The following is a 26,386-nucleotide window of genomic DNA, read 5'->3' on the forward strand; positions in this document are numbered from 1 at the left end:
AAGTTTTAATACTATACAGCTTGCTTTCATAAATTGCTTTCTTTGCTTAAAATTTTCAAGAAGGTGGCAACTCTTATTAAAAAGTACCTCACATTAAGCTTCTCAAACCAACAAAGGTTTAGATGCGTCTTTATTTCATTATAAATTATTATAATATTTTCAACTAAGTGGCAACATTTTTTAAAAAATCTTTTTCTTCTTAAAAATCTTAAACTATACAGTTCGTAATGCCGCTTGATTTAATTTTTTTTTGGGTTAAAAATTTTCAAACAGGTGGCAACACTATATGCGAAATTCCTCACATTAAACTTGTTAAATCTACAAAGCCTTGAATACTTCTTGATTTCATTATAAATCTATATAACATTTTCAAAAAGGTGGCAACTCTATATACCAAATTCCTCACATTAAGCTTCTTAAACCCACAAAGCCTTGAATACTTCTTGATCTTGGTGGCAACACATTTTAAAAAATCTTTTTCTTCTTATAAATCTTAAAACTACACAGTTCGTAATGCCGCTTGATTTAATTTTTTTTTGTTTTGGTTAAAAATTTTCAAACAGGTGGCAACACTATATACGAAATTCCTTACATTAAACTTGTTAAATCTACAAAGCCTTGAATACTTCTTGATTTCATTATTATTTTTTTTTTGTATAAAATTTTCAACCGGCTGGCATCACTTTATAAAAAAAAAATTCCTTGCCTTAACTTTTTAAGCCTATAAAGCTTAAAATGTTTCTTTATGCCGTTATTATTATTTTTTTTTTTTTTGTTTTGCTTAAAAATTAAAAAAAAAAATGAAACTAATCTCTCAGTTTTCTATAATCTCTTTTACATAATCTTTTATCGACTTATTTTTTTACTCTTTTTTTAAAAATTTTACAATATCTTCTCCAACGTTGCCCATGCGAGTATAATTAGCTTAAAAAAGTGTAAGCAGTGATATAACAAAAGCCGAAAATGATGCTCACAACTCAAACCGCAGAAGCAACCTTAAACCACAACCATTCTGCTGAACACACAAGTTCATGCATAAGCCATTTCTTTCCATTTCAATTTATTAAAATATTTCATAATTTTGTGCGTATCATTAAAAAGTCATTGGCACATTTGCATATTATATTTTTAGCTAACTGAAATCATTAAGCAAAATTTCCTTCCCGTACGCACTGACAGCCGAAAAGACAAACAGTCAACGATCTTATCGCTGCCGCTGACACATGCAAGTTCGTCGCTTCAGTCTTTTGTTTCGCTGACACATATCGCGCATATGAGTATATTTCAATATCATACGAGCATTACTGCTGGCTCGCACATTTCAGCGTCGCCCTTTCATGAAATCTTTTTTTATAAGACACCCACATTTAAGCGCTCGAATTTATTGATGTGTGGAATGAGCAAAAAAACTCAATGAGAAATAATAAAATTGAAATTCTGTGTGTCGTTTCAGTATGGCTAGTACACTTCGTTGAGACAGGCGGTCAGTGGACGGTGACGTTTACGCCGCGAATTGATTTGTTCTCAACGCCTCGTCGTGCGCGCACTTAACTCAACTCAGCTCAGCTCAGCGCCTTATTAGGTAGCCGCAATGTCAAGACAAAAGCCAGCAACACCAACACAATTATTTGCATGCATACATATATTACGTACATATGCATATCATTATATACACATATGTGTGTATATGTGTGTCAGAAATATATTACATTAGTCCCTGTGAAATTATCAAGAAGCAACGAGTATTTAGCTGCCTTGAAAGCTGCTAACTTGCAAATTGACGTCAACAGCGCTGACGCTCGACAGACGTGATGATATTGCTAGAGCAGAAAAACAAAAGCAAAGGCAAGCACAAAAACAAAAAATCAAAAGCAAAAAAATAAGAATAATCAAAAACAGCAACAACACCACGGCATTCATCATTCATGGCTAGAGCACGCCAACGCGCCAGCATGGAATGGGAGGAAGCCTTTGCTGTCATTTGTTTTCCATTACTCAAAAGCATATTTTATTTATGACACTGCTTTTCGAAATCATTTTTGCTGCCTGCATTTGCGTTTCGAAATTACTTCCATGCTATGCTAAATTTAAATATCTTCTGCTATAATGTGATTGTTATTGTTGTTGTGCAGCATTTTATTTTTAACACCACATAAAGCAACTGTGACAGGCAACGGCCAACAGCAGCGCGTACTTATTTATTGCTGGAAATAAATTATGATAGTTGCGAGTGCTATTTGAATATGTCAGGCAGCGCAACTGCCGAGAACGAGCGAAGATCGTCAAGAATTCAATAAAAAGTTGACTGCAATTACAGCGCTTCCCACTTGCATGCCTATATTTGTATAAGTACTATATGGAAATCAGTGGTGCCCAAACCAGGCTTGTTTGAATTAAATTTTCAGTGCCTTTACGAGCTGGTACAGCTCACAAGTTATAGTAACAAAGTTTAAAAATTTATTTTTTTTATGAATTTAATTGAAAAACTAGGTGGCAACTCCATTAAAAAAAATTCATCTGCCTTCAGTTTGAAGTCTCTGTGATTTGTTACTCATATTGTATCCGTAACAAATTAATTTCATTAAAAAAAGTTAACTAGGTGGCAACTCCTTAACAGAAAAGTTCATCTGCATTCAATTTTAAATCTCTATACTTTGTTACTAAAAATGTGTTCGTAAAAAATTAATTTTATTGAAAAAATTTTAACTAGGTGGCAACTTCTTTATATAAAAATTATCCGCATTCAATTTTAAAGCTCTATACTTGGTTACTCACATTGTCTTTATTTTATTGAAAAAAGTTTGGAAAAAAGTTTAATTAGGTGGCAATCCAACTATAAAAAATATTCATCTGCATTAAATTTTAAATCTCTGTAATTTGTTACTCATATTTTATTCGTAAAAAATTAATTTCATTCAAAAAAAATTATGTTAACTAAGTGGCAACTCTGCTATAATAAAATCATCTTCAATCATTTTTAAATCTCTGCACTCTCACATTTTGTTCATAAAAAAATAATTTTATAAAAAAAAATTAACTAGGTGGCAACTCCTCAATCAAAATTTAGTCCTCATTCAATTCTATATCTCTGCACTTTGTTACTCATATTGTGTACGTAAAAAATAAATTTGATTGAAAAAAATTACAGGTGGCAACCCTGTTCAAAAAATTCGTAAAAGCGCTCCTTACCATTCAAGTTGAAAGTGAACGCATATTCCCTAGAATCTTCTCACGTCTTCACTGCCAAATCCACGACCACCCTATTTACAAGCTGAACTAACACATACTGACTGGATCTTAACATATGATGATGACGTTCAAATCAGGACATTAAATTTTAGGCTTTACATTCGGCAATCTGAACGTCTTCACTCGGCACACAACAATGATTGTTACAAAACTACAGAGCTGCAAAAAGATCCTCAAGTGGCTAGTCAGCAAAACTTGGGGCAAGGACAGAAAATCGTGGTTGGCAACATACAAAGCAATCGTTCGGCCGGCCATACATAACAACACCTCTCCAATATGATCACCTGGATGCAGCAGGAAGCATATGGAGCAGAAGACTATTAAACACCGCTTTCCTTACCACAACAGGATGCCTGCTGATGTCTCTCATCGAGCAATTTCATAGTGGGGCCCACATGCTGCTTGCAAAGAAACATTATATACTTCGCTCCAAGCAGGTTCTGCTCGGGTGTTTTGCGGTTATATACTTGAAGCGCAACCGCCTTATAGGAGTATCACGAGAACATTCTTCGACGAACTTGAACAATATACCGAAAGAAATTCGGATGTGACCAATTTCCGACAGGCACTGAACGTCATTCACAGTGGAGCATTTTCTTTAACTCGCTACCAGTGAATGGGAGTCCAAACACCTGACATAGCAGAACAACAACTCGAGTTGTCATGTGAAACAAGAGTCACCCCTACACAAGTCCCTTCTGTGTATTGTAGCAGGTTAAACTCCTACTTATCCAGAATAGACCTAGACATACCCAGCTTATGTCCTGCATGCAATGAGTCCCCGCCAGATACTAAACTCTTTTTTGCAAGTCACATGAAACCAACTCATATAACAGCACTCTTCCTATGGTCCGAAACCGTCGAAACAGCTACATTTCTACATATAAAAAATGCAAAGATGTGTTGGTAGATGATATACTAAAAGTGATCCGTTTCGAGGTTTCCTACTTTTTTTTTTAAAGAAAAACCACAAACACTTCAAATTTAATCATTCAAATGATCATCATTCGAGGCAAAATTCTTTAGCATTAAATTCTGAAGATTATATTTTTCAAATATTTGCGGCAGCTATGTCCAATTTGTTGAGTCCAATTTTCGATGACTCGTTCGAGCATTTCAACTAGTAACTGGCGAAATACACGCGTGATGTTTTACTCCAAGGATTGAATCGAAGAGGGATTGCCCGCTTAGACCTTTGACTTTGCATATCTCCACAGGCCTCAACCCTGATCAAAATTTAGCTCGAAAACGTCTGATCATCTTGGAACTTTTCTAGAGCTTATAGACCGAAGCGATGTCGCTTGAGAAGGTTGAAAAGTTTCAGTTCTTTACAAACGGAATTTTGTATGCTTTCAATTTACCTTGATCTTGCCGAAAAATGCGCCTAGTCGCTCCATACGTCAGTCCAAGTTACTGCAAACGGCACCTTATCGACTCTCCACGGTCTTCGTGTACACTCTCACCTACGACTGCTATATTTTTTCACTGAACGTGGTCAATTTTACCCTTGGAGCAAAGTATTTTGTTCAATAAATTCATAGTCCCATAATTTCTAAAAGCAAAGCGAACTGAACTTTGGCCTGTTGTCTCCATTGTTTTTCAGAACAAAAAAAGCAAAAACCACGTTGGGAAATAACGGGTGATTTTTTTGAGGTTAGGATTTTCATGCATTAGTATTTGACAGATCACGTGGGATTTCAGACATGGTGTCAAAGAGAAAGATGCTCAGTATGCTTTGACATTTCATCATGAATAGACTTACTAACGAGCAACGCTTGCAAATCATTGAATTTTATTACCAAAATCAGTGTTCGGTTCGAAAATTTTTTATCGACAAATTTTGTTCAGCGATGAGGCTCATTTCTGGTTGAATGGCTACGTAAATAAGCAAAATTGCCGCATTTGGGGTGAAGAGCAACCAGAAGCCGTTCAAGAACTGCCCATGCATCCCGAAAAATGCACTGTTTGGTGTGGTTTGTACGCTGGTGGAATCATTGGACCGTATTTTTTCAAAGATGCTGTTGGACGCAACGTTACGGTGAATGGCGATCGCTATCGTTCGATGCTAACAAACTTTTTGTTGCCAAAAATGGAAGAACTGAACTTGGTTGACATGTGGTTTCAACAAGATGGCGCTACATGCCACACAGCTCGCGATTCTATGGCCATTTTGAGGGAAAACTTCGGACAACAATTCATCTCAAGAAATGGACCCGTAAGTTGGCCACCAAGATCATGCGATTTAACGCCTTTAGACTATTTTTTGTGGGGCTACGTCAAGTCTAAAGTCTACAGAAATAAGCCAGCAACTATTCCAGCTTTGGAAGACAACATTTCCGAAGAAATTCGGGCTATTCCGGCCGAAATGCTCGAAAAAGTTGCCCAAAATTGGACTTTCCGAATGGACCACCTAAGACGCAGCCGCGGTCAACATTTAAATGAAATTATCTTCAAAAAGTAAATGTCATGAACCAATCTAACGTTTCAAATAAAGAACCGATGAGATTTTGCAAATTTTATGCGTTTTTTTTTTAAAAAAAGTTATCAAGCTCTTAAAAAATCACCCTTTACTATTGCATATTTACACGCTCGAAAATAAAGGGTGATTTTTTAAGAGCTTGATAACTTTTTTTAAAAAAAAAACGCATAAAATTTGCAAAATCTCATCGGTTCTTTATTTGAAACGTTAGATTGGTTCATGACATTTACTTTTTGAAGATAATTTCATTTAAATGTTGACCGCGGCTGCGTCTTAGGTGGTCCATTCGGAAAGTCCAATTTTGGGCAACTTTTTCGAGCATTTCGGCCGGAATAGCCCGAATTTCTTCGGAAATGTTGTCTTCCAAAGCTGGAATAGTTGCTGGCTTATTTCTGTAGACTTTAGACTTGACGTAGCCCCACAAAAAATAGTCTAAAGGCGTTAAATCGCATGATCTTGGTGGCCAACTTACGGGTCCATTTCTTGAGATGAATTGTTGTCCGAAGTTTTCCCTCAAAATGGCCATAGAATCGCGAGCTGTGTGGCATGTAGCGCCATCTTGTTGAAACCACATGTCAACCAAGTTCAGTTCTTCCATTTTTGGCAACAAAAAGTTTGTTAGCATCGAACGATAGCGATCGCCATTCACCGTAACGTTGCGTCCAACAGCATCTTTGAAAAAATACGGTCCAATGATTCCACCAGCGTACAAACCACACCAAACAGTGCATTTTTCGGGATGCATGGGCAGTTCTTGAACGGCTTCTGGTTGCTCTTCACCCCAAATGCGGCAATTTTGCTTATTTACGTAGCCATTCAACCAGAAATGAGCCTCATCGCTGAACAAAACACGCGCGCGAAACACATTTCGAACCGAACACTGATTTTGGTAATAAAATTCAATGATTTGCAAGCGTTGCTCGTTAGTAAGTCTATTCATGATGAAATGTCAAAGCATACTGAGCATCTTTCTCTTTGACACCATGTCTGAAATCCCACGTGATCTGTCAAATACTAATGCATGAAAATCCTAACCTCAAAAAAATCACCCGTTATAAAAACTGAATAATAGCCAAGCGAATAACTTTGTGTGGGTGCAAACACTTTTTTAATTCATTTTATGACCGTGCTTCAATCGCATCAAGGCAAAGCTAAGCGTTTCGGATGTGCAATGAATTTTAAATAAACATTTTTCTATTACTTTATACACTTGTTCTTTAGCTATAAATTTCAATTACTAACTACTAGTTACTAATTTTTTTGTTTTGTTAATTTCTAATTTTGCATTTATAATTTTATTGGCCTCAAGTAGTGATAAGTCTACAGAACATGACGGGCTACAAGCAGTTGAGCGATGGAATATGTAAGAATGTAAGACAAGGCAATTAAATTTTATTTTATTTTATATTTCTTACAGCAACGTAGATGGGTGATGGTGTGCTTAAACGAAAAGTGGATTTTAAGAGAATATTTTAAAATAAATTTCACAAAAAAAATCGTTCTTTCTCACTTATTAGTGGTTATAATCCTTTAATGCAATAGTTATATTTCAAAAGTCGTTCCTCAGACCTTTTTTCCTACACTAGTTAATGGCAGAGAATTTCGACTAGTCCAAAAAACCCCAGTCGTTACCTTAAGTATTTATTTTTTTTTTATTTTTCTCCTCTTTACATATAAGAACTTTTAAATTTTTGTTTGTATCAGAACGCCTTTCATTCAACTATTTCTTGTTATTATTGCCTGTTCTTGACTCCAACTGTTGGCGGCCGAGCAATGAGTGGGCTGCGCTGGTTGGTGATGTCATTTCTAATGTCAAGCAATAGATTCATACTTGAATATGTATTTATATGGAATATATATGATAGTAATAAACAAAATGTAATAAATAACAAGTGAGACATCTACATACATATTTATAATAGTCTAATAAGGTGAATATGTAAATATGTAAGCACTAATATGCTATAGTGTGATTCCTACGCTGATATTGAAAACGCAAGCAAAAATCTTTACCGCGGAAACTTTTGTTGATAGAACTCACTTGGTGAGGAGTATTGAAAGAGCTTATAAATGGAACTTAACGCAATAAAATGTTCCGATTATAGCAAGTTGGAGGATGCTATACAAATTAGTTCTTCGAACTTGCTCCGCTCACATCGGAATGGAACAGAGTTAGATCTCCATTTGCGTCCTGCGTTCTAGCACTGGACTAATGGACCTCGAGTATGCTTAGCAGACGCTGGACGACGACAAGTTCCTGTGTGACTGAGCTAGAGTAAAACACAAGAGGTCTATTGATCTCCTTTCCTTAATAAAGTTTATCTTAAAATCTTGTCGCACACTACTTATAAAAGTTGTATGGTGGAGAGGGAGGTGGACACATTCAGGCACTTTCTCCTTCATTTTCCAGCCTTTGAGAAACTGAGGTTAAGCCATCAATGTAATCTTACCTGAACCTGAAGACATAGCCGAAACTGATACCAGCCGTCCCAACAGGCTCAAAGCGCGTTGTCGATTTTTAAGGGTCTTTTGATATACAGAAGTTTTTAGGTACCAAAACGGACCGACGTACTAAGCTATTAAAGTGAGATACCTATTAGGATCGACATCTTAATCTAACCTAACCTAATTTCTCGAAACACAGCTACGAGAAAGGCAGTTCGATGAAAATGAAAAAAACAATGGTATTATAATTTCTAGATGCTTCACTGTTCCAAGAGAAGCTTTACAGTATTGGAAACTCAGGAATCAAAGGATATATGATGATGATGATAAAGGTCATGGGATCCCACTTGGTTAGTTAAAACACCGGTCGTTTGTAATGCCGAAAACTCATAAATATGGGTATTTTATATTTGAGCGTTCCTCATCTAGGTAGATAGGTAGGAGTGCAGCACTATCGGGCTCAATTAGCACTGATGTGCCATTTTGATACACTATTCGTAGAAACCTCCTGTGTCTGCTATTACGTTTCACCTTCTCTCTCAAACCATTTTGAGGTTTCGATGAAAAAACTTATCTCTGATATGCTTTTGGTGGAAATCCATTCAAGGTTTGGTGCTTGGTGGATTCCGAGTGCTTTGTGTCGGATCTGTGCTAGAGCTGGGCATTCGCAGAGAAAGTGGAAGATTGTTTCCTTGTTCCCTGCTACTCCGCAGCCACGGCAGATGTCGTTGTAGCGCATACCCATTTTGGACGCATGTTCCCCAAATGGCCAGTGCCCCGTTGTGGTAGCTGTTATTCTGTAAATACTTTTTTTTGACCTATTTAATAAGTCGTTGGTTCTTTTCCTGTCATATGTTGGTTATAGTTATGACGCATTTTGTAATGTTTTTCCATCTATTATTTGCAACTTGTTGAAATTGTCTATTGATCTCTCCTTTGATCGATCCTAGCGGGCTTGGTATTAGCTCCGCCTCGGATTCGTTGAGGAAAGGTCCTACCTTTGCCAACTCATCTGCTTTTTCGTTACCGAAAATGTTCCTGTGGCCGGGAACCCAGATCAAGTTTAGCTGAAGCTTGTCTTTTATTGAGCTTAGTGCTCTCTTGCAGTTGTGAACTATACTGGAATTTGTCATGGGTGAAGACAGTGCCAGAAGGGCCGCCTGGCTATCCGTAAATATAGTTGCTTTATGTATATTCCCGTGGTTTTCTAATAGAACTTCGCAGGCTTTTTCTATGCCTAGTACTTCTGCTTGGAAGATGCTAGCCGAGTTCGGTAGACGTATAGAGAGAGATATGCCCAGATCAGCGGACATCTAACATGGAAACACTTTGATCCCAACTCAAATTTTTTGAGTCGACTCAGGTTGATTTTGGCCAAATCGCTCGGTTTCCGATGGTATGATATCTGTGACCACAACAACCTCAGTCTAGTTAAAGCTGGATCATGGAGTAAAAAACTTCCTTACTTCTTAAGCGACATCGCTTCGCTCTATGGGCTCTTGAAAAGTTCCAAGAAGATCCCACGCTTTCGGGCCAAATTTTGTTCAGCGATTAAGCGAATTTCTGGCTCAATGGGTTTATAAACAAGCAAAACTTCCGCATTTGGGAGGGACAGCAATCTGAAGAGATTCAAGATGTGACATTTCATCCAGAAAAGACAACGGTTTGGTATGGTTTGCGGATCGGTAGAATCATCGGTCCATCTGTCTTCAAAAATGATGCCGGTGAGAACCTATCCTTCAATGGCGACAATTATCGCGCCATTAAAACCGATTATTTCATGCCTGAAGTTGAAGCTCGTGATTTCGGCGACATTTGGTTTCAACAAGACGGCGCCACTTCACCCACGTCGCATTAATCAATGGACTTATTGAGAGAACACTACGGTGATTAGATAATTTCGCGTTTTGGGTCGGTCAATTGGCTATCAAGATCGTGTGATATCACACTGTTTTTTCCTGTGGGGATATGTAAAGTCTAAAGTCTTTGCGGACAATCCAGCTTCGATTCAGGCCGTGGAGCAAAACATCTGGTTTGTCATTCAACATTTACTAGTCGAAATGCTCGCACGAGTCATCAAAACTTGGACTCAACAGTTGGATTTTCTGAGACGTAGCTGCGGCCAACATTTGAAAGAGATCATCTTCAAAAAATAAATGCCAAAGAATGTTCTTTCGAAAGATAATAAACATTCCACATTAAATATGAACTTTCCGTATTTTTTCGTTGAAAAAGTAGGGAACCTTAGAATGGATCAACCATTATTTGCGAAGAGTATTATAGCTTCAGCACAACTTAGGGGTCCACAAACCGGAAACATACAACTATTTCATCTCACCAACCCTCAAGCGCTCTAAAAATGGGGCCAAATGGTGAAAGAAAGAAACAACAGCAATAAATTGTGCAAAATCAGCGCCAAAGTGATGTTCAAAATGCTCCACTTTTTTACATTTTTCACCCGCAAAAAAAAAAGCGCTTCAAATTATGTATAAAACATGAAATTGAAAATCTTCAGCTACCAAAACGCTACGAAGCGCTGAACGACTGCAGTCGGGCCAATAACATTAAAATTAATTATGAAAACGTTGTAAAGCGGAGTGCAGTCATAATTTGTAAAAGTGGAAATTGAATTTGGAAAAAAATGTGATCCACTCGAACAATCAATCATAATGCTAACGATCGACACGAATTCGCCAACTTGAAGACTGTAGAAGAAGCGGCTAAAAGCTGCTTAGCAAGAGAAAACCCGAAATGTCGAAAAATGTTTGTGTTGCTGAAGCAGCAGGGCAGATGTGAGACACTTAAATTGATTACAGCTCAATAATGGGTGAATTACGAATAGCAACAACAACAACAACAGCATGGAGGGATTTCATAATATTGTTGTTGTACATAGTTATTAGCACAAAAAACATATGTAAAATGTTGTATGCACAATTGTTGTACTTTGTATGTACAATAGTTGTAATTTTGTTGTTGTTTTTATTATTTTTATTGTTGTTGTATATATATAACATTATCATTATCTGTCTATAAAATGTATTTTTAATTTATTTGGCAGTGCATTGGAGATATTCCCACGATTAGTTACGCTGCAAGTGAAATTCCGGCAGGCGCTTACTTAATGCATGACTGCGGACTTGGTGAGCTCGGTGTTTCTATTTACAATGTAAATTTTACATAGACGCGTAGCATTCGATTCGCCAATTAACTAAATATTTTTATTGATTTTCTCGGCCTTTTGGGCAGACGCTAATCAGTGGGCTGGCTGGCACTCCAGACAAAGCTTAACTTAAGAGGGTTACCTATCAAATAACCAGAGTATGAAGTTTTTCAGGTAACAATGGTCTTATTTGATCAGTGGCGCATCCTGAATCTCTTTCTAAGAGGGGTGGTAGATTTCCTTACACCAAATTTTTTAATATTGATGTTATTTAGTAAATTCTTCTGAATTTGTATTGAAATCCTTTACTTTTGTGGATGGTCCTGACACCCAAAACCTGCCTCGTGGATCCGCCACTGGATTTGATTGTTCTAAAAAATTATTAACTCGTTACTTAACCGAGGCCAGAATTTGAAGTGGTTTTCCATCGAGAGATCAGCTAGAACAGATTACTAAATTGCCAGATATACCAGATAAAGGAGAGTAAGACAGGGTGATGCCCTCTAGTGCACATTCGTCAATATAAAACCAGAAAAAGTGAATCGCACCGCTAATCTGATCCGCTGTGATATCGTCTAGTCTGAAAAGACATTGCTATTGAGGTCCGCAATGTACGTTGACAAGATATACCTTAAAGAGAGCCATCAGCACATCCTTTTCCAGCCGAGAAGTAGAAGTGAAAGATGTTGGTCCTGTGGTGAACGACAGCAAAGAAAAAGTACCTAAGCCTGGAGATCAAGTGCAGAATAATTTTAGCCAACAAGTGCTCTTTTGGCATCGGTAAGCAATTGGGAAGCAGAGTACTCTCTCGACGAACAAAAATTAAGCTCTCACATTATTTCCGTCGTATTATACGACACAGAAACATGGACAATGATGAACAGAGATGTGAAAGCAATTGGACATTCGAGAAGACTGCTCTCGGAAAGGTATTTGGAGCCGTCCGCATGACCGATGAGTACCGAAAAAGTTGGAATCATGAACTGTATGATCTCTACAACGAATGCGCTGGTGAGGCTATGCCATTTGCATGAAAGGCGATAGTCCTTCGAAAACCTTCTTCGAAGCGGGATCCTATAAAGGACTATGGAAGCAAAAGCAACCACACATCCAATGGCGTCACCTAGTGTATAAAGACCGGTTTGCATTTGCGATGTCCAACTGACGCGACCTCGCAAAGAATGAAAGCAATTGGCGAAGTTTTGTATTTTCTTAAAACAAAAAAAGTATAATAATGTCATTAACTGTCTGAGCAGTTCGCCGAAATCCACAAACCCAAACGAGCAACCGGCGAAGTTTTGTATTCTCGGCCCAGACTGATCCACGGCTGTAGCGCCAAAGAATGAATAGTAATATCGTTAACTACCGGAGCAGGTCGGTTAAGTCCAAGAAACGACCGAATAGGAATCGTATTCTCGACTGTAGACGACTCAAATGAATCTATGAACTGAAGAATGTTCAGTATTTGATTCGGATACAAGGAGTGTTAGGACGAAACAATGAACCTCGTTGGATTCAGTAGACTCTTTCGAAGTATATAACTCTTGCTTATTTGCAATTAAGCTTTTAGAGTTAAAGTATAAATACCATACCAGTTTTAAGTCCATGAGTCCAGCAAGTCGCCGTAGTACATGAAACGAACGAATAGAAATCGTATTCTCGACTGTTGACGACTCAAATGAATCTATGAACCGACAAATATTCGGTATATGATGCGGATACTCGGAGTGTTCGGACGAAAACAACTAGCCTTATTGGAATTAGGAGACTCTTTAGAAGTACGTAACTCTTGTTCAACTGCAATTAAACTTTTAGAGTTAAAATATAAATACTAGTTTTAAGTCCATGAGTCCAGCAGGTCGCCGTAGTACATGAAACGAACGAATAGAAATCGTATTCTCGACTGTTGACGACTCAAATATATGATCTCTATGAACCGACAAATATTCGGTATATGATGCGGATGCTCGCAGTGTTAGGACGAAAACAACTAGCCTTATTGGAATTAGGAGACTCTTTAGAAGTATGTAACTCTTGTTCAACTGCAATTAAGCTTTTAGAATTTAAGTATAATTTCTATACTAGTCTTAGACATTTCAAATCTCTGAGCAGCTTTAAATATCTGTCATATTTTAAGGACTCTTGCATATAAAAAGATGGACTGGATTTGTGAAAGGTTCAAGGAGCTTCGTTGTTACATGGTAGCCGGTAGATCGAGAGCTCCGTTGATACATGAGAACTTCTTGATCTAGATCATGAGCCTCGTTGGTACATAAGAGCTTCTTGATTTATACCGAAAATAGTTTGAGATCACTTAGAACCGGTATTTCATTTGTTCTAATGGAGTACCGAAACGTGACTTAAACTCACCTAGAGCCCATTTCACGCATAAACACCTAGTAATAACAGATACATCAGTTCCAGCAGCCCAGTTCAAATTAGTTCTTTAACGTAATTCGAAATTGAATTACTAACCGTAATTAATCGTTTTAATACCGTTAAAACAGCCACCATATCAACTGAGACACCCGCTTTCGAATGCTAATTTGGATGCGCCTCTAGCCGTCAGACATAACAACAAAGTTAAACGCCACTAGTCGTGCAACTTTTACTTCTTACATATGCCTCGCTCTTCTTATCGCGCGCTCAAAGCCAAAACCCATCTCCAAGCACATATTTCACACTGTCGATTAGTGAAAGAAGCCGAAGATCACTTTAAATTGAATTCTATTGAGCCCCAAAAAAAAAGCTTGCATAAATTTTCGGTTCTTAGTAAAATTTAATTAGAAGTCGTCGTCTGCGCCATTAACATTCGTTATTATGTGCTGCTATTTATGTTTATCGCATACTTTCCACACATAAGCTCTAAAGCAGTCACTCCCAAACAATAACAACAACAGACGCCTCATAAAAAAGTGTTAGGCCAAGTTGGAGTGCAAAAACAAACACGATTAGCTGCGATCTATCTAATAATGTGTACTTCAACGGTGGATCGATCACCGGCTTGACCGATCGATTCATCAATCGCGCATGCGCCACATGCCGCGACGAATTGGAAGTGGAAGACAGCACACAAGTGTGTAACAGTGTGTGTATTGGAACACGCAACCGCAGTGCGTACACACTACCGAAATACCGCAGCCGACAGACGGTTGGTTCTTTAACTCGCCAGGAACACATTTATAGAGACTTTTGTATGTTTGTATATAGAAATATATAGCACATTCTATTATACCCGCTTCGAGCGCTATTGTTGCACATTGCCTTAACCTACAGGTAAAAATTTCCAGCATATTACCTACATATCAGTCTGTTAGAATATTGTTTGCTTTCACCTTTTTGACATCGGTGTGCGTGCGAGTGTATGTGTGTTTATGTGTAGCCACGACGCCGTCTGCCAATTTATCAATTTAATGACTTTATTGAAAAGCTGTATTGCCAATAAAGTTTTTGCTTGACCATATAACCACTATATAACCATAAAAGACACCCATTTCAAAGGCATTTTGGCGACTTCGCAGCATTTCACTTTATTCCCACATCTTTTGTTTCGAAATTAGTGGTTCTGCAGCGTATAATTTGGTTCATCCGCCGCTCGTCTGTTGTTGATCTCTATGCTGAGTTATTAATTACTGGTTTTGTCGAAAGAAATATTTTAGTTTTCGCCCAACCGCACAAAAATACAATCACAGAACTAATTAGGCTGTGCCATTTCTTCATTTTGACCCGGTAACATTTAATTGGTAGGCAATAAGAAAGCCTAATTTGACAGCCCTTAGTTGTATTTCATATAATGTTTATTTAAGAAAAGCCTATACGAGATTATTCTTCGAAGTATTGGGCATCTGAGGCTCTGAAATTTTTCCAACTTTCTGGCGATTTCTGGACTCATCACAAAACAACTGCGATGGTCATTAAAGAATCAAGCCAATTTTTGATACCCTTTTCTGTTGTGAACCGTTTTTAGAGAGGACGTTTTGCAGCGACCGAAAGAAATGGCAGTCAGAAGGGGCAAGATCTGGTGAATAAGGCGCATGAGGCATAACTTCCCAGTCGCTGTTTTCCAAATAGTTTTTAACCGCTCTTGTATCATAAAACCAAAAATAGTCAGGGTGGAAAATTATTACCTCGTATGTAGTCGCAAATTCCGGCCAATTTTGGGCAATCGCTCGTTTAAATTTGATGAATTATTTTTGGGAGCACTTTCCATTAATGGTTTCACCCGAATTTAGAAGGTCATAATCAGCACGCCCTTCCGATCACACCAAATTCAGAGCATTACCTTGGCGGAAGGGATTTCCAACTTGGCCGTTGATTTGGCTGTTTGGACAGGAATGGAAATGAGTTTTTTATTCAGGGCTGTCGAAATTGATCCATTTTTCATCACTAGTTACAGTCGGACGCAAAAACGATTTCTTTTTGAACGTGGAAGCAGCATTTCTGACATGAAAAATCGTCTTTCAAACGTCTAAGCCCTAGTTTCTTGCTTTGAATGAATCCGGTTTCTTTTGAACGCTCGTGAGAGCTCAAACTTAGTTTAAGCCCCCAGTCTAACGTCTTTCAAGTTAAGGTGGCTGACATCAAGTGAGCTGTAAATATACTGCTCTGAAGTGTAGACTGCCATCAGAAAGATGTTCATTCACTACGATAGGCGAGCGGCTATACTATGTAGCTTTGAGTTCGCTGACTGTACGCTCAAAACCCGTCAAGGAGTTTAGGACCTTAATAGCAATAGTTACAAGCGGTTTCCATTTAGGACTTGTGTGAGTGTCTGGTCCCCGTGGAATGATCGCAAAAAGCAATGATGAAGAGCTTGCTAGGTAAGGCATCCTTACTCCAATTTCATTAGATTGTGAATGAGTCGGTGCTATGTTATCCTTGTGAGCTCAGTCGCTGTGCCTATGAGCCTAAAGTAAGCCCGACAAGCGCTGATGACAATCAGAACTTGTACAACTACGAGGTCCTTCTGACGCAAAGTGAACCGTAGAAGGTCCTCGGAATTACTTGCAAAGTCAATCTCGCCGCTATTGTAGATGCTCTGACTATACACTGTCCAATAGTTACACGCTTTGCAAAATCTCTAAAGAAAAAAGCGAGGAATTTCTCCTCTTTTGCCCGGCTTTCACCTGACTGAGGTTGAAGTAGCTCATGATCAAATTGGAATCGAACCGGTTTCGAAGTCCCCTTACATTCTGGTACTAGAGCTACCTCCAGTGAATATGGCTGGCGCTGCTCGACTACTTGCAAAGTCAATCTCGCCGCAATTGTAGGTGTTCTGATCGGACACTGCCGAATAGGTTCACATGGAGGAAGCCGATGTGGAATTATCTTGTGACTTTCTCCTCTATTACCCAGCTTTTGCTAGACTGAGTTTGAAATTTCTGACTGAGATTGATATTGATCGCCTTAACAAATTTGTGGTGAGCTCAAAAGCTTTCGTCGATCTACATATGTGATGATGCACTTGAAGGAGCTTTTGGATAACGCAAAGGACAAATATTTGTCCAAGTGAGGTCCATCGATTTTTTTGGATCAACCCTACAACCTAACCTGACCTAATCAACCTACATACATATGTATATGGCTGCGATAAGCAACGCAGCTGTGAATAGTAATCAAGTTTCGGTGCAGCCGTTTCAATGGAATTTCCGAAGGTTTTGATGATACTATAAATGGTAAATACACCCACTAAATTTTCATTACATTTTTCTTAGAATATCAATGCCGCTTTACATTTCAAAATTTTCAGTTAAGCAACGCCAAAGCATCACATCAAACCATAAATTTTAAATTATGCAAAAAAATCTAAAACAAAATCAGAAAAATACTTTATTTTATCTTTATGTAAATTTAGTTGTAAAAATATATATTTTTATTACACGTACGTCAATGTAATGGACAATGCATGAATATACGGACACATGCATACATATGTAAATATATGCGTGTGGATTTGCGCATGCGCGTAGGTATGAACTACGACTTCGAATGTGCTGCCCAAATTTGTCCAGCGGCGCATTGGCGACTGACACACTTGTATCCACTGGCGTGTTGGACCTTGCAGTCGTTCCACTTCCGACATGCGCTGGCTGGCTCAAAAAGGAAAGGCGGTCGAACAAAAGTAAAATTGTAAAAGCAAATAAAGCAAAATAATGACAGCCAGTTTAGAATCGCGAAAAACCTACTTACTTACGATTACATTAAAATAAAAAATTAAAATAGCTGAGCTTGACTTGTGGCTCTATATAAACATTTATATACTTATATGTATATATACTTATGTACATGAGTATCTAGAACTCGACGCATGCGTGGCAGCGTTTGTAAAACTGCTTGTAAATGTACAACTAAATTTATATATTTACATTATGACATGAAATTCAATACATTCATATATTTCTCAACAAAATGTATGTGTGTATGTGTATACATGTGTGTGTAAGCTTAGCGAGAACTTTTCTTTTTGTTTTGCGCTTTTTAAAAGCGATAAAGTTTAAAATGGGTTTATGCGCTTAGAATGGAAATAAATTTACGACAAATTAACAGCTGCATACAAGCACAAATGCGCACTTTCATATACATATATACATCCACGTATACATGCATTCAAATGTAAGCCGATATGCAGGCAGCTCCCGAAGAGCTTAAAAACATAACTCACAACAGCGAAAACTGCATTGTTGCCGTACACTGCACGCGTAGCCGCAAAAAGATGAGAAAAAACAACAACAAGTGAAACTAAAAAAACAAAAAAAAAATAACCTTTACTTAAGCTGAAGCTAAAATACCCTTCACAGGTTTGCTTGTAACATAAAATTGTATAATAAGAACTTTACCTTCAATTTTATCAGTCAATTTGTATGGCAGCTATATGCTATAGTGATTGGATCTAAAAAGTAATGTTCGGATATTATAACATTGTCTTAGAAAATAATAAGTACCGTAGGTTTTGGAGATATTTCATCAAATAAAAAAGTTTTCCATAGTATATGATTTTGATCAGTCAGTTTGTATGGCAACTATATGCTATAGTGATTCGATCTAAAAAATAATGTTGGAAGATTATGACATTGTCTTCGAAAATATCCCACACCAAATTTTGTGAAAATATCTTGTCGAATAAAAAAGTTTTCCATACAATAATTTCATTTTGATCATGCAGTTTGTATGGCAGCTATATGCTATAGTGATCTGATCTAAAAAATAATCTTCGGAGATTATGACATTGTCTTCGAAAATATTCCATACCAAATTTTGTGAAAATGTCTTGTCGAATAAAAAAGTTTTCCATACAAAAACTTCATTTGATCATTCAATTTGTATGGCAGCTATATGCTATAGTGATCCGATCTAAAAAATAATATTCGGAGATTATGACATTGTCTTCGAAAATATTCCATACCAAATTTTGTGAGAATATTCTGTCGAATAAAAAAGTTTTCCATACAATAATTTAATTTTGATCACACAGTTTGTATGGCAGCTATATGCTATAGTGATCGAATTTGAACAATTTCTTCAAAGAACACATCATTTCTAAAAATAACAACCCATGCTAATTTTCGTGAAGATATCTTGTCAAACAAAAAAGTTTTCCATACAAGAACTTCATTTTGATCATTCAGTTTGTATGACAGCTATATGTTATAGTGACCCAATTTAAACAATTTCTTCAAGAAACGCAACATTTTTAAAAATAACAACCCGTGCTAATTTTCGTGAAGATATCTTGTCAAATAAAAAAGTTTTCCATATAAGCACTTAATTACGAATGTTCGGTTTGTACGACAGCTATATGCTATAGTGGTCCGATATTAACAGTTACGACAAATGAGCAGTTTCTTATGAAGAAAAAAATGTATACAAAATTTCAAGTCGATATCTCAAAAACTAAGGGAATAATATGCATATATGTATACAGACAAACAGGCATGGCTAAATCTACTCAGCCCATCACGCTGATCATTTATATATTCGTATATATGTCCATCGGTCTCCAACATTTCCTTCTGGGTATTATAAAATCAAATGCAATCGAAACACAGCAGTAAACAGTAAGCAGCACACAAGCATAGAAAAAACAACAAATAAATGCTTTTTGGGAATCATTATCCCTCACGATTGCCGAAATTTATATGCAGAGCGCATAACCTTGAACCTGGGTGTGTTGCCACTTCACAGAGTCGCACGCACATCAACACAATCACACTCTGCAGCGATGATGTCAGCCGCAGCGGCTATTTAAGGATCACACTGCTTGAATCAGGAGACAGACAATTAGGTCGACTGCTCGACCGACATCACTCGCAAAGCTCCTCAGTTTGCAAAGCTCCTCAGTTTGTCTCGGCGGCGATTCGGCTTTTTGCGCTTCAAGTTTGACTGACCTTTTTCACAGAGGACAGCCAGACAGCCAAATTGAACGAAAAATGCCCAAATTTGTGGCTCATTAAAAACGAAAATGCAGTACAGTTGAGGACGCATATCGATGCAAAACGATTATATATGTACATAATCAAGCAAAAGTGCCCTGTGCGAAATATTTATGATGAATTATTTATATATTTAACGGTTGGAAGTGAATGCAAGTATAAAATTCAATATGCCTTAAATTAGGCGCATAATTTGAAAATGAGTATCAAGGTTTAGCACCTATCTGTCAAACTATACTACGCTCAACTAGATATAAGATTGACAGAAAGAGTCTCAGATACTTTTAGCTCTGGAAGTTCAAAATCTCTATATTTCTCTCTCATCTTGTCTCCCGAAGACAGCCCACTTTACCGGTAGGAGCCGACAAGATATATAGGGCTTTAAGAAATGATGGTCATATTGGCTGAGCCTTGCAAGGGTTGCAGGATGGAGGATGGAGCCATGTGTAGAAGGTGTAGAAGCTCACGTAAGTGAGGAAATTTTTCCGAACGCCATTCACTTGGGAGTGAAAAACGATTATTTTACATAAGGCTCAATCAGCTCAAGACTTCCGGTCTTAACTCAAGTATTCTCTGGTTAGCCAAAAAACATCCGTTTGAAGGCGAGTAAGAAGGTGAATCATTCCTCCCTAGGAATTGTGAACTGCGATTGGGACCCGCCCCGTAAAAAACACCTCCAATGAAAACGACACAACATATCATTGACCATAAGGACCGTGACGTTAGTACTGCTTTCTTCAGGTTGGAGAAAGAAGCGAAGCAAATGAATCTGGTAGTAAATGAGGGCAAAACAAAATATCTCCTGTCATCAAAAAAACAGCCGTCCCATTCGCGGCTTGGCTATTGATAATCATAACTTCAAAGTCGTTGATAATCAGAATAACTCGTGCCAATATATGCTACTTCGGACTGAGTAGAGAATTGAGAAGTAAAGTCCTATCTCGACGAACAGAGACCAAATTCTACGAGTCACTAATCAACCGCGTCCTGCTATATGGAGCAGAAGCATGGGCGATGACAACAGCTGATGAGTCAGCGGTACAAGTTTTCGTGAGAAAGACTCTGCGGAAAATTAATGATTCTTAGCGCAAGGGCCACGGCGAATACGGCAATCGATGGAACGATGAGCTGAACGAACTTTACGACGACATTGTCAAAGTCCTGCAAATTAAGAAACAGCGGCTATACCAACTCGACCATGTCGTCCATATGGATAAAAACACTCCAACTCTGAGAGTATTCGACGCAGTAACCGCCGGGAGAAGCAGAGGAATAAGAAGACCTCCACTTCATTGGAAATACCAAGTGGAGAAGGACCTGGCTACATTTGGAATCTCTAATTAGCGCCAAACAGCGAAAAGCAAGAATGACTGGCTCGCTGTTGCAAACTCGGCTGTAACCGTGTAAGCCGCGTCTACGCCAATAAAGAAGAAGAAGAAATATTGTGGCAAATATATATATTTCTCATTGGGTCGGTTAATAATTTGGTGACTTCTCATACCACTGCACAGGAGCGTATGAATTGAAAGCAAAAAATATTTTGCAGTATTTTCCCTTATTTTATTTTTTTTACATGAAAGTTAGCAATCGGAGATAGCACTTATAAGCTCCTTTTAAGGCTGCAGTTATTAATATGAAATTGAAGCACTTAAAACGCAATAAAATGCTAAAATTGTGTGGCCAGGCAAGGCCAACGACATGCGTGTATTAACATTAAGTAACCGAAATTGGAGTTTGACCCCGGTAAAGGCTGTCGACTTACAACGAAAAAAAAAAATTAAACAGGCGCTACAGAATGGATGCGCAAAACATTTTTGGTATTTTAATGAATTGAGCATTTCACGCATTACAAATAATCGTACAACTAAGGGCGTGACACGACTGTAAATATAAATACATTTTTCACTTATGCAAAATTATCAAAAGAATTATTTTATAGGCGAGTAGAGTGTAGAGTAAGAACTGGTGTTTTCAAGAAGCTGTGAATATATGGAGTAAAATTTGTATTAGCTTTATGTCACCTACTATTGATTATGAAAAGCTCGTTGAAGTTGGATATGTTCTTTTAAAAGTTTGCTAGTACCTACGCCTGAGCTCTAGAGCTCCACGGGTAGATCACTAAACAAGAGAAACAGCATAGATAAATCCCACGACAATTTGTTTGTTATTATCTGCTCCCTGAACCACCCTGTGCTTCTGATGAAGTTAATCAATACAATACGTATAACAACTCTGTCCATTAAATTTTTACAAGTAACCAGAGGCAGTCGCTTCTAACTTAACAGAATTGTCCCGATTCAGCCGATCATTGGTGATTTAACCTTGATGGGATTGAGGATAAATAACAGAAGCTTTATCGAAACATTTGGAAGACTCAAACTTACTAATTATCCGTTGAAACATTTAAAAAATTTTTGACTTATAATCAAGTCAAGCCCAAAGCACGTTTAAAGACGAGGAACTGTAATCCTTACTCGATTAAGGTTGTAGCCAAGAAGAATCCGCAGAAACTTTGAGACTAGGTGAAGATTGTTTCCAAAAACAAGGAGAGCTCATAGAAACTTTAAAAGCCGATGAAGACTGTTGCCAAATATATGAAGAGCTCGCAGAAACTTTGAGAATCGATGAAGGTTGCTGCCGAATACAAAAAGAGATCACAGAAACTTTGAGAATCGATGAAGGTTGCTGCCAAATACAAAAAGAGTTCGCAAAATCTTACAGATACAGATACATTCAAAAGGAAGAAAATCGAGTGCCTTATGAATTGAAGCGAAGAGACTGTGAAAGACAATTTTGTATGTCAAAAAGGCTGCTCAACGCTACAAAGAGAAATTGTTTCTGCATCGGACGTGAATGGTGATAAGAAATAAATCCATTACGACAACCTTAAACCCAATAAATATCGTATGTGGAACCTGGAAAGCCAGTCGCATTCCCACTTCGAAATCGTAGATAATTTCGTCCATCTTGGAACCAGCATTAACACCAACAATAACGGCAACCTCGAAACCTAACGCAGAATAACTCTTGACAATAGGTTCCACTTCGGCCTGAGTAGCCTGTTGAGAAGTAAACTGCTCTCTCGACGAACAAAGACCAAATTCTATAAATCACTTATTATCCCTCTCCTACTATATGGTGCAGAGGCATGAACGATGACAACATCTGATGAATTGACGTTACAAGTTTTCGAGAGAAAGCTTCTGTGAAAGATTTATGGTCCTTTGCGGGTTGGCAGTGGTGAATACCGTATTCGATGGAATGATGAGCTGTACGAGATATAAGTACCACAAGATTGACATAGTTCAGAGAATTACTTCAGCTCTGAGAAACAATTGGAATCCATAGTCGATAGAAATGGATTGTTCTCGGAAAATAGCATTAAGAAGTTACGTGAAGGTAGAAGTAGAACTAGCTATGGCGCTCAACCGTTAATTACCTTATACTCTGTACAGTGACAGCAAATGTTCGTTTGGAACAATGAGTTGACTTTTCAGTGTAAAAATTTAGAGCAAATGAGTGAGACTCACCGGCTTTAGCGCCTGGTTATTAACTTTAGAACCATTCCGGTTCAGGTACCTCACTTAACAATATTCCCCGTTAATCATAACACAGCGAAATTCCAAAGAAATATTTATCTATTACCAATAAATTAACCACCACACAAATATAAACACAACAACGGCCGTTTATGACTCAAGTCTCTTAAGTCAAATAAAAAACTAAGCTTTCGCACTCGATAACCGATAAATATTTATTTAACGATTACGGCACTAAAGATTCCGCTTAATCACTTTACTATATATACATAACTTCCTAGAATTCTTCGCACTTAAATTATCAGAATGATTTTCGCTTAAACTCACTATTTCACCCAAAGGTATAGACAAAGCTCCGCCATGCTAGCGGGGTACTTAGTATTCATATTATAAGCGGTCACTTAAAAAGCCATTGACGATTACGAATAATCGCTAAAGGCTGTCGCAAAACATTAAAGCAAATAAGTATATTTAGCAGAAAATGAAGGCAATAATGTGAGGCTCTAGTAACGATTCACCGCACACAATTGACAAATCGTGTACACAGAACAATTAAACCAAGCCGTGAGTACATAAATGAATAATTGTACATTTGCGTTAACAACAGTTAATGGCTACAGCGACGGAATAGGCGATAATTTAATTCAAAGGGCTAAGACGAAATGTTTCAAAACATGAAGATGACACCGAAGCTATAATACCCCCTCACAGGTTTATTTCTAGTAGCATAATAGAGTATATAAACGGGTTTACCTTGATTTTGATCGGTCAGTTTGTACCCGGAGTACAAAAAGTGGAAGCCACAATCCAAGATTCCTTGCATCTTGGGAACTATGTATATCACTGTTAAGAGCTTTAAATTTGAAAAAGTTAAGGACTTTGTCTCAGAACCAGCATAAGCTCCGACAATAAACTAAGCCTGAAGATCTCGCGTAGAATAACTTTTGCCAACAGGTGGTACTTTGGGATTGGTAGGCAATTGAGAAGCAGGTCACTCTTTCGACGAACGAAAATAGCGTTCTATAAGTCTCTCATTATTCTCGTCCTATTATACAGCATAAAAACTTGGACCGAAGCGTAAAAATACTTGGAGCATTCGAGAGAACTGTTATTAACAATATCTTTGAAGCCGTTCGTGTTAGCGACGACTATCGAAGAAGATGGAACCACGAACTGTATGAGCTCTATGGCGACAAGAATGTAGTTGAACGCATAAAAATCCAACGAATGCGCTGGTAAGGCCTTGTCGTACGCATGGAAGATGATGCTCCAGCGAAAAGCGTCTTCTATTCGAAACCAATGAGTGAACAATGGAAACAAGGTTTTTCACGGATCCAAAGGAATAAGCAAGTGTATAGGAATCTGTTTGAATTTGGAATGTAAAACTCGCTTGATCTTGCAAAGGATATAGACAACTTGCAAAATATTGTTTTCTCAGCCCAGACTGGCCCACGGTTGTAAAGAAAAAGGAGAAGAAGAAGAAGTTTGCACTCGAACGGCAGCTATAGTGACAAATTACAGTGAGGATATATTCTTAAATAAGAATTTTCCATACAAACTGTCTGCCTGATATGGTCAAGCAGGTTTACCCAGATGTTGCTTTAGCAAGAAATGGTGTTTTTCGGTGCCACCCAGCCTTTTTCGAGAATCTCCTCGCCCAAAAAAGGGAAGAGTGAGCAAATCCAAAGTGAAAACGATGCTCATGACCTCTATTGACATCAAAAGCATAGTCTACCACGAATTTGTTCCTCCTGAACAAACCGTCAACGCAAAGTTTTACGTGGAAGTCATCAAGAGACTCAAACAAAGGGTCAATCGGGTCCGACAAGACATGACAGCCGATTGGAAGTTGCACCACGACAACCCCCCCGGCTCACACTGCCGTTCTTGTGAATAGCTACCTAACCAAGGCCAGCACCCCAACGCAGCCACCCTACAGCCCAGATGTGGTTCCCCGGGCTTTTTTGGTTTCCATGCCCGAAAAGACCGATGAAAGGGGACCCAAGCAGCATGCACCTCGGCTCTCGCGTCGGGAGCGCTACATCGACGCAGAAGAAACCTATTTAAAGTGTTTAAAGAATTGTAACGATTGGTTCAATAATTTTTTTTTTAAATCTGCTCAGTCCTATTTTTTTTCAAAAAATACAAATAACGATCGTTAAAAATTTAAAAAGAAGTCTGAGGAGACCTAATGGAGAACGCTCTGAATTTTAACGAGACGATAATAGAGAAGAAAGAACACTGAAATAAACAGTATCTCAAGCTCATCAGAACATCAAAGAATTGTAGATCCCTAGAGGCGTCAGAAGGTACTATATGGTATTTTCAACACGAGTGCGCTCGTACAGTATAAACTAGTTTACACGAGAACACTCGTACAGTATAAACGAGTTGACACGAGTGTACTCGCACAGTATATACGAGTTTACACGAGTGCTACTTTACACTTTGACGAGTAAATCTCCGTTGCGCTTCATTTTTACTGCATTACGCAATAACTCCAACTTTTCTGGCATTACGGACAATACAATTCTCAGCATATAAAATTTCAAGCATTTTTTCGGTACATTTATGAGCAAAATTTTAGCAACACTCTTAACTCGAACATGTGGGCGAAAAGTATATTATAAACCACAAACTAAGTAGTGTCCCCATACAAGTATCATCCAAGCCTAAGTGAGTCGCTTGTGTTTGCGCTCTTTCAAGTTCAAGTTTAAGTGTACCGTTGTTGCGCAAAGCTAATGAGGCGTTAAAATGTCATTCGATACTCGATAGGCACGCAGCACTCACAAACAAGACACCTACAATGAGGCGGCCAACAATAAAAAACGAGGAAAACGTGTGTACGAGTATACGAGAGCGAATATGTTGAAAAAAAATTACAAAAAAATAGTGACGTGAAATGATTTTCAAAAACTGCCAAGTTCAATTTGTGTATACTATTTAGTCGATGATTTGCACATAAATACAATTAAACGCGCTTTTAAGCTTCACGAATGTAGCTCGGTTCGTGTTCGGTTGAAATGCATTTCATACAAATTTGTCATAAGAAAAAAAGGCATATTTTTTGACTGTTCCACAA

The 26,386-nt window shown here is 38.0% G+C and overlaps 1 protein-coding gene across 2 annotated transcripts in view; it reads right to left on the reverse strand.

Moving 5' to 3' along the window:
- LOC105224686 (uncharacterized) overlaps window positions 1–26,386 on the reverse strand; it is a 205,781-nt gene that overhangs the window by 168,051 nt on the left and 11,344 nt on the right. The gene's annotated exons all lie outside the window — the stretch shown is intronic.

The sequence above is a fragment of the Bactrocera dorsalis genome, chromosome 3 (genome assembly GCF_023373825.1).
Source record: "Bactrocera dorsalis isolate Fly_Bdor chromosome 3, ASM2337382v1, whole genome shotgun sequence".
NCBI classification, from domain to species: domain Eukaryota; kingdom Metazoa; phylum Arthropoda; class Insecta; order Diptera; family Tephritidae; genus Bactrocera; species Bactrocera dorsalis.